General features: G+C 38.2%; 1 non-coding gene across 1 annotated transcript; it reads right to left on the bottom strand.

Annotated features, from left to right (window-relative positions):
- Positions 1 to 4739: 4739 nt before the first annotated feature.
- LOC118759051 (U6 spliceosomal RNA) lies at positions 4740 to 4843 on the bottom strand. Its single transcript, XR_004995957.2, has one exon. It is a non-coding gene; the product is annotated as a U6 spliceosomal RNA (small nuclear RNA).
- Positions 4844 to 15807: the final 10964 nt, after the last annotated feature.

The following is a 15807-nucleotide window of genomic DNA, read 5'->3' on the forward strand; positions in this document are numbered from 1 at the left end:
TCTTAATCCACTCTCCTTTTAACAGGCATCTGGGTTGTTTCCATATCTTTGCTATTGAAGTTTGCACTGCTGTAAACATAGGATTAAAGATCCCTTTCTCATTTGCAGATCTCATTTCCTTTGACTATATTCACAGCAGCTCACTAGCTGGATCATACAGCAGGTCTATTTTCAGCTTTGTTGGAATTCTCCATAATGACTCCCAGAGTGGTTGTAGTAGAGGGACAACTGTATAGCAGCCTGCGGAGATAAGAAACTATACCCTCTGGGCCCGACAGCGTGGCCTAGCAGCTAAAGTCCTCGCCTTGAATGCCCCGGGATCCCATCTGGGCACCGGTTCTAATCCTGGCAGCTCCACTTCCCATCCAGCTCCCTGCTTGTGGCCTGGGAAAGCAGTTGAGGACGGCCCAAGGCTTTGGAACCCTGCACCCACGTGGAAGACCCAGAAGAGGTTCCTGGTCCCCAGCTTCAGATCAGCACAGCACCGGCCGTTGTGGTCACTTGGGGAGTGAATCATGGGATGGAAGATCTTCCTCTCTGTCTCTCCTCCTCTCTGTATATCCAGCTTTCCAATAATAATAAAATCTTAAAAAAAAAAAAAAAGAAACTATACCCTCTACCTGCCACCTTATACAAGAATCAGCTCTTGATGGATCAAGACCCAAACCTGCACACAGAAACCATCAAATTAGAGGAAAACATAGGAAGCACTCTCCAAGATAGAGGAATTTGGGAAAGACTTCTTAAAAGAGTCACCAAAAACACAGTCAAACCCAAAATAAACAAATAGGACTCTATCAAGCTGAGAAGCCTCTGTACAGCAAGGGAGATGATCAACAAAGTGAAGAAGCAACCAACAGAATGACAGAAAATCTTTGCACACTAAAGAACCAATAGGGGACTAATGCCCAGGATTTACAAAGAACTTCAGAGACTCAATGTCTGCAAAGCAAACAACCTTGTGAAGAAATGGGTGAAGGAAATGTACAGACACTTTTCAAAATAACAAATTGAGATGGCTGAGAGACATATGAAAAAAGTGCTCAGCAGCCATACATGTCAGGGAGATACAAATGAAACTCATGCTGAGGTTCCATGTAATTCCAAGGAGATTGGCCTACAGTCAGAACTCTACAAATCTTTAAATGTAAATTCTGGACTCTACCAAGTATTAGGGTCAGAAGTTGTCTGCTTATGTGAGATGAAACAACGATGAAAAAATTCTACAGTTCACATACATATTTTTGTATGTGTCAAAAGTTTGTGGAAAATGGAATTAAAACATAAATTTATCTTGATGCACTATTTTTTGGATAATATGTGAAAAATTTGCAGAATGCAAGAAATCTAAGCCTAGGTTCCAAATTTATTTTTTTGCTAAAATAAGCTCATAATTGAATTCCATTTTTCCTGAATCTTGAAATCTTCTCATATATGTATATCCACACATATAGACCATTGTATTAGGTGTAGTTTAACATGAATTCCTTTGATTCAAAAAGTCAAAGAGGTATTTCATTAAAGATTATACATGGAACTAATTTTTAGATAGGCTAATCCATAAAAACAGGTAGAGCTATAAATTAAAGCTTCCTAGCTGTTAAATAAAATGATCTAATTAGTTTTGCACAGTTTTGTTAAATCCCTGACACGTTTTGCCATCATCTGTTTTGGTGTTGGATGAGGGAACAACAAAATACTGTTTTGCAGAAAACTTGCATTTCTCCTAGTATATGAAAGATAAAGAAAAAAAGATTATCATCGCTTTACCCTCCCTCTCCAGAGTAATCCAACCTATAATCAAAAATTGATTTTTAAAAAATAAAGCATTTTATTGTTTGCCCTTTCTACCTGAACTGCATGATATTGCCATGGTCTCAATTATACTACATAGAATTCATAGGAATAAGTTCATCTAAAATATTTGTGGAAAATTGCAGGAAAATAGTTATATCAATAGACAATGAAATATTGTTCAGGTTAGCACTTGCAACTTTAGAGAGGAAAGTTTTCAGTGTCATGTGAAGAGCTTTCTCTCAAGTCTGTTCTGTTTCATGAGGTTCGTCATAAGCCTGTGCTGTTTTTAAAGCTCTGCCTTAGAATAAGACTGCATGGAGCACACAGAACTGTGTAGCTGAGAAACATACGTTTCATTGAAGAGCTTTCAAATACCATTTTAACACATTGTCATGTATCTCATTCCCAACATCATCTTCGCTTAATCATCTAATGTTTTGAACTGATCTTTTTAAAAGAAAAACAATGTTTCCCCCCTCCATTTCCTATGTTTTCATTCCATTTAAGACACTGTACAACTTGCTAAAGCACATAGGCTATGGCCATATAAGTTGCAGAGTATATGCAATAAGAATATCAATACTACAGGAAATAGTTTTTCAACTACATGTTGCTGAGTCTCGCTACAGGAAAATGACATTTCTGTCTGAAATGCTAGATTCCCTACTGAATTCCACTACTTTTGCTGTATCTTATGTGTGTATGTTTATGTGTGTGTACCCACAGTGAACTTGGATATGAGTCAGACAGCAAACGGTAGAGCAGTTACTTGTAATTCTGCATCTTGCACTCCTAAAAGCACAATTCTCAAAGGTGCTGCAGTTGTTTTAGGTTTGCTCATCTTGATTATTTCTCTATCATTTTCTCAATTAATTAAAAATTAATGAAATTCTGATTCCCTTGCATTTTTTTTATTCATTTTTGAAATTTTTTATGCCTATAAGGACATTTACCTTATCCAGTTGCAAACTTAAAATAAGCTCTCTATTTCTCCAGATCAGTGATGGCAAATGTTAAACAAATTTACATTTGGGATTTTCTATTCATTTCCCACTTGGTTGACACTGAACCAATGATAACCACTCAATAGCTCGGCAGGCCTCAATCATTTGTGTGACCCAGACTGTATACAGTTTGTTGATGACTATATCATGTAAGGCTAAAATTAAAAGCCTCACAAAGTCATGAGAGGTCATATCTATTGCTTTGTTTCTCTCTGTTCCAAGAGCACCTTGCTTTAAAAAAAATGTGGTAACTAATTTCCACTGTAGTCAATCTAAATGTTAAATAAAACTTCTGCTGAGTACAAGAGTATGTGAAATGGAACTTGGAGACCTGTCAAATTAAAACACATGAACACATTTTCCCTTCCTGGTCAGTTTAGGTTCCTCCTGTGAAAAGGCCTGCCATGGTTAGTACTGGAGAGTGTTCTCTAGTTATAAGTGGTTCTTCTAGCTCTTGGAAGTTAATAATTCAATTTTTGGTTAATTTTTAATCACGTACATTTTAAATATCATGACTGCTCAATCATTAAACTGATTAAAGTGAAGATTTAACCTTTGGCACAGAGGAGTGATAACTTCTATTGTCAAAGAAAACATTGTCAGAATACCTAGGTTTTCTTGTCAGTTAACCAGCCAAAGCTGCAAACGCATGGGCAAGATCATTCAACTTTGCCTTGGTGTCATAATTTGAAAAGTAAAGATAACAACATCTATTTTGTCTTAGGCTAGGATTTCAATGTCCCCACCCAAACTTTGACTGAGACTTGATCCCATGTTGAGGGATGTTATGAATGTATAAATTTAATCCAAATTTGGTACTGGGAGATGAGGCCTCTGGGAGTTGTGAAGGATCATGGAGGCTACAAAGGAGGATTCCTGATTGGATAGAACCATGTCTTCTTGTGTCCATCTGATCTTGACCTTCTCAGGTTTCAGAATGTTGAGCTAAGCAAAGCTTTATTATTCATAAACTATCAGTCTGGGGTTTTCAGTTATAGCAATAGAAAACAGACTGTAACTCCTAATGTGAAAAGCTTTGTCAACCATTAACTAAGATAAAGTACTTATATTGTATTTTCTTTAACACTCTAACATTTTAAAATATGCTACTGTAAGCTACTTTTTAGTAAAATAAGCCAATCAGGGCCCAGCAGCTTGGCCTTGTAGCTAAAGTCCTCTCCTTGAACACCCTGGGATGCCATATGGGCACCAGTTCTAATCCCGGCAGCTCCACTTCCCATCCAGCTCCCTGCTTCTGTCCTAGGAAAGCAGTCCAGGACGGCCCAAAGCTTTGGGACCCTGCACCTGTGTGGGAGACCCGGAAAAGGTTCCCGGCTCCCAGCACAGCACTGGCCGTTGCGCTCACTTGGGGAGTGAATCATCGGACGGAAGATCTTTCTCTCTGTCTCTTCTCCTCTCTGTGTATCTGACTTTGTAATAAAAATAAATAAATCTTAAAAAAAATAAGCCAAACAATCCATTTCACAAGGATCCAAATTTCTAGTTTCTGACAGCATACATCTCTTTGTGATTGAGAGCCTAGTTTAATAAAAATATTAATGCATCATGTGATATAAGGATCTTTCTTTCATATAAATTGGATTATAGAGAAATGAAAGCAGTTGTTTTCATAATTCAAAGTAAAACTTCTTCTAACCCAGCACTCCAAATTGTGTTGTGTATTTGAAATTGACTTGGTAGATCAAAGAGCTATGATAGTTTTTCCTTGTCTATAATTTCACTTTGCATGGTTTCAGCTACTTATGATCAAATGATGGTCTGAAAGTATTAGGAAGAAAATTCCAGAAATAAACTGTTTTAAATTGTGATCTATTTTGAATAGTGTGACAAAAATTTCCCACTAACTCTTTGTCCAGTGTATCCATGTTGTACATGCTACCTTCCCATCACTTCCCTAGTAACTGTCTCAACTATCAACTCAGCTGTCAGGATTTCCAGTATTTGTGTGTTATCCTTGCGCAGGGGCCATGCTAATCTCTGTATCGTTCCAATTTTAATATATGTGCTGCCAAAGTAAGCACAAGATTTCCAGTGTTTGTACTATGGTAACCCTTATTTTACTTAATAATGATTCTGAAGCGCAAGACAGGAATTTAGAAAATTAGAAATCACCAAAAATAAGCCCGAAGAGTGCCTTCATCGAGGAAAAAGTTAAAAGCACAATAAAATGTAAATTTTAAAAATTGATTAATTACATTTATTTGGAAGCTGGAGGGAAACCGAGAGAGAGAGAGAGAGAGAGAGAGAGAGAGAGAGAGAGAGAAAGAGAGAGAATATGAGAGAGAAATCTTCCACCCATTGTTTCTTTCCCGAAACACTGGCAACAGTGAGACCTGAACCAGGATGGAGCCAGGAGTTGTGAACTCAATCTAGGGTCCAGTTATGCATGGATCTATGCCTGGGTCTGCATCTTCTGTCTTTCAAGGTCTGTATTAGCAGGAAGCTGGAATTGGGAACAGAAGTTGGATTGAAAGCCAGGCACTGATATTGGATGCAGAAATCTCAAGTGGCATCTGAATTGCTGTGCCAAACACCTACTCCGCAGTAAGATAATTTGAGATAGCAAAAGAGACCACATTCATGTAATTTTATTACGACATTTTACTGCAGTTGATTTGTTTTATTATTTGTTGGTATTGCTAATCTCTGTCTTTTGTTAAAGACTTGTTTATTTGGATGGCAAAGTGACAGAGAGAGACATACACACACAGTGAACACAAAAATGCTTTTCAATATCTTGTTTCACTTGCACAGATGGTTTCAAAGGCTAGGAACGGGATAGGCCAAAAGAAGATTCCTGGAGGTTCATTTGGGTCTGTCACATATTTGACAGGGGGTCATCTTTTGCTGACTTTCCAGGCCCACATTAACAAAGGGTTGGATTGGCAGTACAGCATGTGCTGTTGGGACCATTCCTGTGGTGTGGAATGTACATATATAAAAAGGTGGCTTATATCACTACAACACAACACCTACCCTTTTGATAATCTTACAGTGTTGACCTTCCAAATGAAACTTCATCATGGACACATATGTGTGTGAACAAAATCAGTACATATGGAATTTGGTACTGCCCATAGTTTCAGGGAGGCTTGGAATATATCTCCTGCAGTGAGGAGCACCCAAATGTATTTTGATGAAACACAGAGGACAATACAACCAGAACATCTAAGTACAGTTTTATTAGGAATAAATGATTCTGTATTGTCAATTACATTATAAAAATGTTAATTTTGTATTGCTTTGTTTTTAATCAAATTGTATATGTGTAGTATATCCAGAGAGCACAATTCTCTACAGTAACTGGAAGATGTAAATTTTTTTAGATGTAAATTAGTCACTCAGATCATACTTGTCAGTGCTATACCTAAGGAAATTGCTTTTAGAATAGGTGAAATGCAAATGAGGGATAGTAGAATGAGATTTTTACTTTCCTATAACCTCCCCTACAATCTGCTTTCCTATAATTATTCCCTAATGTCTGAGCAAGCTGAGTTGAGAATAATAGTGACACGAGTTATATGGGAGGCAACAGGGAAAGTGAAAGCATAAAGACTGGGTAGTTAGTAGAACTATAATCTTTTCATGTAGGATATTCCCTATCTTAAAAACGCAAGTTCAATTTTTTTTTTCAACAGACTTGCCTAATCTTTAGATGTTAAAGAAACATAGTTAACACAGCAGTCTATGATCCTTTCTTTACTACTTATGTGTTGTACATTTGCTTGTATTTGGGTCTTACCTTTCCATTGAAAAGAACTTCATGGGCAGACAAGAAGTTCAGTACTTAGGCAGATCAGCCAGTCACATGCTCTGTCTGATCGCTGAGTTGTCACTATGCCTAGATAAACAAAAAGCATGCCTCCGTGGTGAGCAAGTCTGCAGAGGGAGTCCAGATTTTGGGTCCTATAGAGATGGGACTTGTGGAGGCTCTTATGGAGTCTGCATCACAGCTTGTCTTCTCCATCTATTCCTTCTCACTTCCTTTACATAGTGTATGTATGTGTGCAATAGGCATTGATTTGGAGACCACTCCTCATTAAATTTGTGCATACATGTAAAGCTTTATGGTAAAATATGTTTCCTGAATACTCTAAGTTGAAACACGTAGCTGGAATCTTCTAAAAGTTTACTGAAAAACGGAATTAAAAGATGAAAATGGAAATAAAAGATAAATGGTGCAAAAATTTCAAAATGTATGAATCCTTGTCTTTTAATTGGTATTTGCTTATTATCTGTCTCTCTCAGTCAAATGAAATCTCAGTGAGGGCTGGGATTTCATTAGTTTATTCAGTACTATATTCCTAGTACTTGGGACCAAGGAGTTCAACAATATTTGCTAAATAAATGTCCTTGCTTGGGATTACAAAACAAATAACCCTTGAAGCTAGGGTGTGATTTTTGTCTTGGATGTTATCTTCCTTTCTGGCTTTTTGAAAAGGTGCTAGGCTGAAGCTAGGGTGTAAGCTGAACTTGGATGCTCAAGCTACTCCTGTCTCACACTACTAATAAGCCACAGATTCTCTCAACAGAGGCATTATGGACTTTTTGAACCAGGTATTCTGTTTATTGTACAATACTCAGCAATAGCCTTGGCCTCTACCTATTAGTTGCCAATAGGGTCACCCACCTCACTGCTCAGGTATTGTCACATATCCCTTGGAGACAAAATTGTTCCTGGTTAAGCACTACAGACTTAAATTTTTCTGATCAATAGGTTCTAATACTTACTACCAGTAAAAAGGTTCATCCTTTAGAAAATGCTTATTTATTTTAATTTACTAAAAGACAGAGTGACACACTCAGAATAAGAGAGAGAGGAAAGGGAGGGGAGAGATAGAGAGAAATGGGTTTTTAGTTTGGTAATTTACTTTCCAAATGGCTACAACTGCTAGAGATGGGTCGGGCTGAAGCCAAAAGCTGGAATACCATCTGTGTCTCCACATGGGTGGCAGAAACTTATTTCCTGGGCACACCAGCAGGGATCTGGCATTATGAAATGGAATGCATGCATCCCAAACAGCAGATTAATCTGTTGTTCCAACAGGTTCCTCCCCGTGTATGCTTTTTTCCCTGGCCCATGCCAGCCTGGAAACAGGAGCCCAGAACTCAGGGTAGCAGGGGCTCAAACAGTTTAACCATCATCTGCTACCTTATAGCATGCATTAGCAGGATCAGAAATAGTAGCTGGGACTCAAACTGGCATTTCCTTATGGAATCCAGAGCAACTGCTTAACCTCATGTGCCACAATGAGCACCCATAAGGAAATTTAGTTTTTAAATCTTCCCTTCCCTTGATCAAAGTTTGTTTCTTTGATTGTTTCCAATCAATGGACAAACTTAAATGGAGAACTGATTTCGGAGTCTGTGGGTTATAGTTATTTTTAAAAATGGAGATTGCTGGAAAAATTTCCTGACTGCTATGAATGAAAACTCTAAGAGAAAAAAAAACCCACTTAGGCATTGTTATAATCAGGATATCTGACTTATCAATTTATAGAAATTTGCTCCATAGAACTGAAGACAAAAGGGAATACTTATTGCTGAATGAGAATTCAGTAATAAATGGTAAGAGTATTTTTGTAAACAGTAAACTAATATTCCATTTTTAAATCCTTTTGTTCCAATTCCTCCTCATTGAGCTTCCAGAGAAAATGTCCTACTTTTTAATGTTATCATCCATATTCCTTTCTTTGAAAAGTCCTTATGATAAAGGGAATCTGTTTTCATGCTCCTTTTCCAAACATCAGACACTATGCTACAAGATATTTTTTGTCACTTAGGCTGATACTGATGATGATGCTACCTAACCCCAGGTCAGTTATGAGTAGCCAACGACAATTACAGCCAATGACAATTACAGCAGAATGAGACACTGCGGCTTCTGGCTTGAATGCAGTCGCTGGAGCATTGTGGAAGCGTGCAGTGGACCCTGGAAAGCCAGTGGCAGAGTTGAGAACAGTGAGTTTATTTTGCTGAAGGTTGGAGGCTGACAGGAAGCCCTCCATTACTCATGTGTGCCTCTTCCTATCATGGTAAAGCAGAAGCAGAACGGAGTGTGTTCATACGGTGATTCTTTTGCTCATTACGGCTGGCAGAGTTCCTGTTTCCTGCGGATTATGCTTCAACCTTGAAGCTGAAATTGAAAAGGCAAATCTGTCCAATAAGCAACTGTAAATGATAAAGCTGATACTCATGCATACACCTTTAGATGTGTATTTCTCTCTGTTTCCCCTTAATAGCTGGATGTGACTCAAGTCAAGCTAATCTTTTATGTGTCAGTTTCCTCATCTGTAAAATAAGGATAGAAATGGGATTTCCCTCATATAGTTGCTTTGATGGTGGTGGTGTTCATATAACACATGAAAACTTGGAATATTACTCACAATGTGTGTTTATTCAAATAATCTAACATTAATATGATACTCTCTGTCTATATTTACTTTTGTATACAGTGAAACTGCCATATAATCATTCATTGAATATTGACTGCAGAGTAAAAATACCGTGAGAAACAAGTTGACCTAGGTCTGCTCTTTTGGCATGTGAATTCCAATGAGACAGACAAAAATCAGCTTCACAAACCAATAAAATAAATACAAGTCATAAAAGGCAGGAGAGAAACAAGTGGAGAGATGAAATAAGAAACAAGAGGAAGAAAGTGGGTGCAGGGCCCTATGTCTATGGGGTCAGGGAGTGACTATGGGCAAACAGCCTCTGTGCTGAGTGGTCTGGACCTAGGGGCCTCCCATCTGTATAAGAAGGGTAGGATGTGCACCATGTATTTCTTGCTTTGAATGCTGAGGCATATCTTTTGCTGCTCTTATTCCGCTGCATATCCTTTTGCCAACACACCAGGACACGGGATTACATACATATGTTGACATGTATTTTCACTGAATGACTTCCTTAGGACCTAGCCATTCAGTGATTAAACATCTCCAGACTACAGAATTTTTAGCTCAGTTTTGAGTTCTTTTGAGTAAGATTTCATGGAAGTCATTTGGGATATGAAAATGAATTCAGGTATTTGTAGTAACATAACCAGTAATTCAGAAATACGTTAAGCTGACAAAATTCTCTCGTTGCTGGCAGCTGCAGCTGTCCAGATCTCTGGAGGTCTAGCTTACTTACTGAAACATGGCTTTACATTTTAAACCAGGAACACAAAATCACTGCAATGTCTTTGAGTTTTCAAAAAAGGAAAAGTTTTTTTTTTTTTTTAAAGGAAAACTCAAGTAATGTGTGCACAAAAAGTATAGGGAATGTTCTAAGGTCACTGCCCACTTGGTTGGTAATCTCTTCAAAGGCAACCCCATAGCTTCTACATACGTACATTTATACATGTATGTGTGTACATATGTATGTAAGAAGAAAAAGATAGGTACTATATATCCGTGGGCTTGTAAAAATAAGCATGTCCATGTTCCAAGTCTTCAGTAATGGGGTTGTATTACAAAACTCGCATAGATCTTGCTTTTTTTATGTACTTTAATGGCTTGGAGACCATCTGTCGCAGTACTCAGACATGAACCTTAGTTTTTAAATGACTATGTAGTGCATTATTTTGCTATAACACAATGTATCTGATCATACTTTTATTAATAAGCCCCTAGGTTATTTTTCTGATTATTCTTACCGTAAATTATTCTGTAAAGAACACTCTAATCAGTGGGAGCATTATCTTTTCATTAGAGTCAATTCTTAACAATGGAATTATTGAATCAAAAGATGTTCAATCATGGTCTGTTTTGATTATTGTTACTAAAGTGTACCAAGGAAATTTACATAAATTAAAACTCCCACCAAATATATCAAATTACTCATATTCTGCCTTTCATACTTGCATCAACATGAATGTTGTGAAAATTTAAAGCTTCTATCAATCTGAGAAAGGAAAACATAGATGGGATTTATATTTCTTTCATTGTGAGTCTTTTGCAGATTATTGGCCATTTTATTATTCTGTGAATTGTTCATTCAAATTAACAGTTCATTTCTATCAGCTCTTTGGTAGTTTTTTGTTTTTTTTTTTGTCTTTTCCTTGCTATATTGTGCAAAGTGTTGCCAAATCTGGAGCACTCATCCTTGACTATCATAATGTGATGGAAATGTTTTTCTATTTTTTTATTAATTATTTTGCATTATGTGACAGTTTCATAGGCTCTGGGAATCCCCCCACCCCTCTCCACGCCCCTCCCCCCTGGTGGATTCCTCCACCTTGGTGCAGTATTACAGTTCAAATTCAATCAAGATTCTTTCCTTGCAAACATATACCAAGCATAGAGTCCAGCTACTTATTGTCCAGATGGGTTGAACGGTTTCTTGGGGAGACCATTTCTGGCCCGAAGTTAGAGCTGGTAGAATATCGTCCCAGTCAATTAAGAGTCCCAATATAACATCAACAGCAATTTGCAATATTATGGAATTGACATGGTTTTGAGTAACCAGTATGTTAAAAAAAAAAAAAAAAGCAAGTCCTAACCACAACCTATGATTAGCTCATTTACATTTCAATTTTAGTTTATATACAGCACCGGCTGCTATATACCTTAAAATGGCTATAAGGTACCATTCAGCTGTCTCGTGTCTATTTCATTTTAGTATTTAGCCATTTGTTGTGTTGAAGTAGAATTTTACTGATCTTGGCAGATTTTAGGATAATCTAGACTGGTTTGTAACTCTAACAAGACATTTGTCGACATTTAAGGTGCAGAACATTTTTTTTGGGGGGGGGGAGTGTGCAGGAAAATCCCCAACACCATGGTGAGGAGTAACTAATCTTCGTGTCCCACCCAGCGAGGCATGAGCCAATCCACGCCAGCTCTTTCCTGTCAGATTCCAAGCTCTACTTTCTGTTGTTTGTCTATTTATTTTAGGTTTTTTTAGTTTGTATGATTGTTTGTTTGCTGTGCGGGGTTTTTGAAGCGATCCTGATGGTCATTGCGAGGGAGGGCGGGGGTCCAGAGGTGGAGCCAGGCTCTCGGACCACAGAAAGCTCTCCTCCCTGGTCCCGAAGGACGTTTATTGTTCTTCTGTTTCTGCGGACCGCTCAGGGCTTCTGGTTGTCTTTCCGATGACGTTGGTTTCTGCATGGTAGTGTTTGGACTTTTTCCATCCCCAGCGGAAGCTCCGGTTGGGGGTGGGTGACCTCAGAGTACTCGGCCTCCGAGGGCATCCAATTCCCTGTGGCCTCCTTGGCAGTTGGGATATAGTCCTTGTTGCTCGTATTAATAGTTTGTGGTGAAGGTCTGGGAGTCTTCGTGGTTGGGATCCAAGCTTCCTCCTTACCTCCTGCTCCACTCTTGCTGATCTTTTGACTTTACTTCTGGCGTTTTCTTTATAGCTCCTTCAGTTTGTGTTATGTTTAAGAAGGCCTTTCACATGAGAAAATTAAGGAAGTATTTTCCCACTTTTTTAAAGAAACACATTTAAATGCACAATCTTTGATCCATCTGATATTTATTTTGGTATAAGGAATCATTTTCTTTTCAGAATGATGAAGCAATTGTCACCACACTATTTGCTGAATAATGTGTTAATGACTTATGGTTCCTCTAATAGAGTGTGTTGGCTTGGAGTTTGGAGTCAGAAACAATTAAAACCAAACCTTTTTGTGGTTGTTCTCATCTTGTCTTTTATGGAAGGTTAAATACAACGCAAGGTCACAGTACTCGGCCTGAGGCCCGTGGTGCCAGGTATTTTTCTCCAGGGGAGTTCAGGAGGTGTTTAGGATCCCCACCTAAACCTCTCTAGTTGAATGTGTTCCTGGAAGCCCCATTCATTGTCATCTTCTCTTCTGCTGGCATCTGCTGCAGCACACATCAGATGCCAGGGTTGCTGGTCCAATTACATTTCAGACTCTCAGTGATCTTCCTTCTCCTTGATTCTCACATCTGCTTCTGAATCACTACTCATGAGCAGATACATTTGTTTCTAGTCTCCTGAGCCTCTCTGGATGGGATCATGGAGAACTTCCTCTCTTCTCAAATAGAGAACAGATTTTTAATATCTCTTCAAATAGATAGATTTATTTATTGGAAAGGTGGGGTTAAAAGTGAGAAGGAGAGAGAAAGATCTTCGTTTGTTGGTTCACTACTCAAATAATTGAGTTGGTTGGGCTGGGCTAGACCAAAGCCAGGAATCTGGAACACCATCCAGGTTTCTCCCATGGGTTACAAGGGCCCAAGCAGTTGCATCGTTTTCTTTGCTGCTTTCATAGGCAACTTAAGAGGGAGCTGGATTGGAAGTGAAACAGTCAGTGCTCATATGGGATGCCTGTGTCACAGGTGGTGGCTTAACATGAGGTACCACGACACTGGCCCATGAAGAACTTTCTGTAACTATCTCAGACTCCATTGCTTGGAATTTCCATGTGGCCATCCTTATTCTGTTGTCCCAAGGACACTCTCTGAGACTTGCCAGCTCCCTGCCCTCCACCCACACCCTGCCTTCTCAAGTGCATTTGATCTTCCTGGAGGCTCCAGCCTTGTCAGCAGCCTTCTTCTGCAGGGATCCAGAGCAGCTCAAACACCATTGTCTCCTCTTGTGTGTTCCTCCTACCCTCCTCACAGGGGACAAACTCCACTCTGGCGGTAGCTGGGTGGGAGAGACTGATTCTAACCAAGAATGCTTATCATTCCAGCACTTTTTGTTCTGTGCTTGCATCACAGCTTCCACACTCCAAAGCCAAGAATTCAACTCCATTGTTCTGTTTTCCAAAGTATCAACCCACCCAGAATTCTGAATCTCAAAATCTGAATAGAATGACATACAGCTTAAGAAAGAATTGCTGAAGAAAAAGTACGTCACTAAATACGTTATAATTCTAGTCTTCCACGTACTGCAGTATTTGTAATGATGAAGAAAATCAACTAACTATCAAGAGAAGCAGTGAAAGATTAAACAAAGCAAAACTCACTGCTTTTCCAGACTCAATGAAACGATCTTAGGGTTTCATAATCACAGATACAGAAGTGCCAATATAGGAAGTCTGTTGAAATTTGGTGGACATTCATCAATTGGCAAATGTTATATATAGCTGCTAAGTATGTGTTGTTATTAAATATGACCTTGCTCTGTTTTGACCCTGCTCCCTGAAGAGCTATACATTTTCTGTCATTAGAATTTAGTCACATTTAAAAGAGTCACACTTAGATGTCTCATTGGCATGATATATTCTTTTTTTATGAATAAATTGTACAAACATGTTTTTAAAAATGTGTGGGAAAAAGGAATTAAAATAAGTTTATTCTGGTACAAAACAATTTTGAAATCTGTTCAGAGTTTTTCCATAATATATTTATACCATGCCTTTTTTAAAGGCAACTTGTCTGTATGGACATCAAAATGTTTTGTAAGTCAAACTGTAACATCTGAGTTTAGATATCAGATGCATCCAAGTAGTCTTTTTTAAAACTAATGAGACAAAAAGTATTCACAATTTTGTAGAAATCTGAGACTGTCACAATATTTAAAATATTTTGAGCTTTCATATTTCTAGTTTTGTTTTGAAAGAAAGCTTCCTTAATTATTTAGTTTTATTTATCCTCCAAATGTATTGTGGAGAGTCTTGATTCTGGCAGTAATGGATTTCATATTTGCTGACTACCAAATTAGTTTACTAGAGCCAACGTGGGCCCTAAGATTGAATAAAAAGCCTTCAGTTTTTTTGTAGTACATTAAGATGTTTTACTTTTTATTCTCTGCTATGAAATTGATAAGTTTGACTGATAAATACCTCAGTCACCGAAGCTAGGGTCATTTTAGATTCTGTAATCCAAAGCATCTTCAGTTTGGGGTAGAGGTCTGCATGATTCTTGGATTTGGGTGTGGATCACTAATTATATTTTGTAATTAAACTGTGCTTGGGTGGGTTCAGAAAAATTGCAACTGGACTCCAGAAAAACAAAATCTCTTCTCTATTGAGCTGTCATAAATAGGCAACCATCAAAGCACTCTTCTAACTAAAATTTATTTTTAACTTGAAAGACTATCTGCTGCCCACCCACTCACCCACTGTGAGCTGTGCTGGGACATGGAATCCTTGGTACAAAATTAGCTAATTATTCTTGATAGCAATTCAGGGTAAACTGAATCCATTTGGACTCTAGTCCAGTGAAATTTATTTAGAGCAAGCAGCAGAGCTGAATCCCACTTGATAACTTCACCTGTAGGTATGTGGTATCTTGGTTGATAGGGCGCCCGAGGACAGTGTCCCAACAAGTTTCCAGTGAGGTAATTTAATTTGCTAAATTAAATAATTAGATTTATTCCTCATGTTGCCTTGGGGTGGTGTGGAGGAGGCAAGGCCATGGGGAAAAAACAGGAGCATAGCAAATCCTGGTGCTTGTTTCAAAAACTGATTGATGTTGTGGCAATAGTTCTTAGACTTACCTAAGGAATTGTTGCAATTCAAGACAATGGTCAGAAAGGGAAGACTGTCACTAGGATGTCTTTCCTGTTGTCCATAGTGAAGAAAAAGGGATCTGTGGAAGGCTTGGATTGGACACACCAGACTCAACATGATGCTGTCAGTCATTTCTAATTGGATTGCATTATAAGTTGATGGTTCTACTGCCCCAAGCTGATGGTGCCTAAGAATTCATTATTTTCTTAGATGGTTGGGAATACACACACACAACATGGAAAAATTTCCATAAAAATTTAAAATGTTATCTTTGCATCCTGTTTAACAAGTAGAGCAAACAAGCCAAAATAAAATCACCTAATGAGAAAAAGAGAAAAGGGATGACAAGCACCATCCTAGACAGGTAGGCCTGGGGAAAAAGTCATCTAGGCTTAACAACCTTTTTGACTTTTCCAAGTGAGAATTAATTTCAATAATTCAGCAAGGGTTTACAAACAAAAATACAGGGTAGATAGCGTTGATGTTTTGCTGAAATTTCTGTGTAATTACCACATATTCTGTTTATAAAAATGTAAAAGCTACTGAAAACGAAGCTGATGATGACTGGATTAAAAA

The sequence above is a fragment of the Ochotona princeps genome, chromosome 7, assembly GCF_030435755.1.
Source record: "Ochotona princeps isolate mOchPri1 chromosome 7, mOchPri1.hap1, whole genome shotgun sequence".
Taxonomy (NCBI): domain Eukaryota; kingdom Metazoa; phylum Chordata; class Mammalia; order Lagomorpha; family Ochotonidae; genus Ochotona; species Ochotona princeps.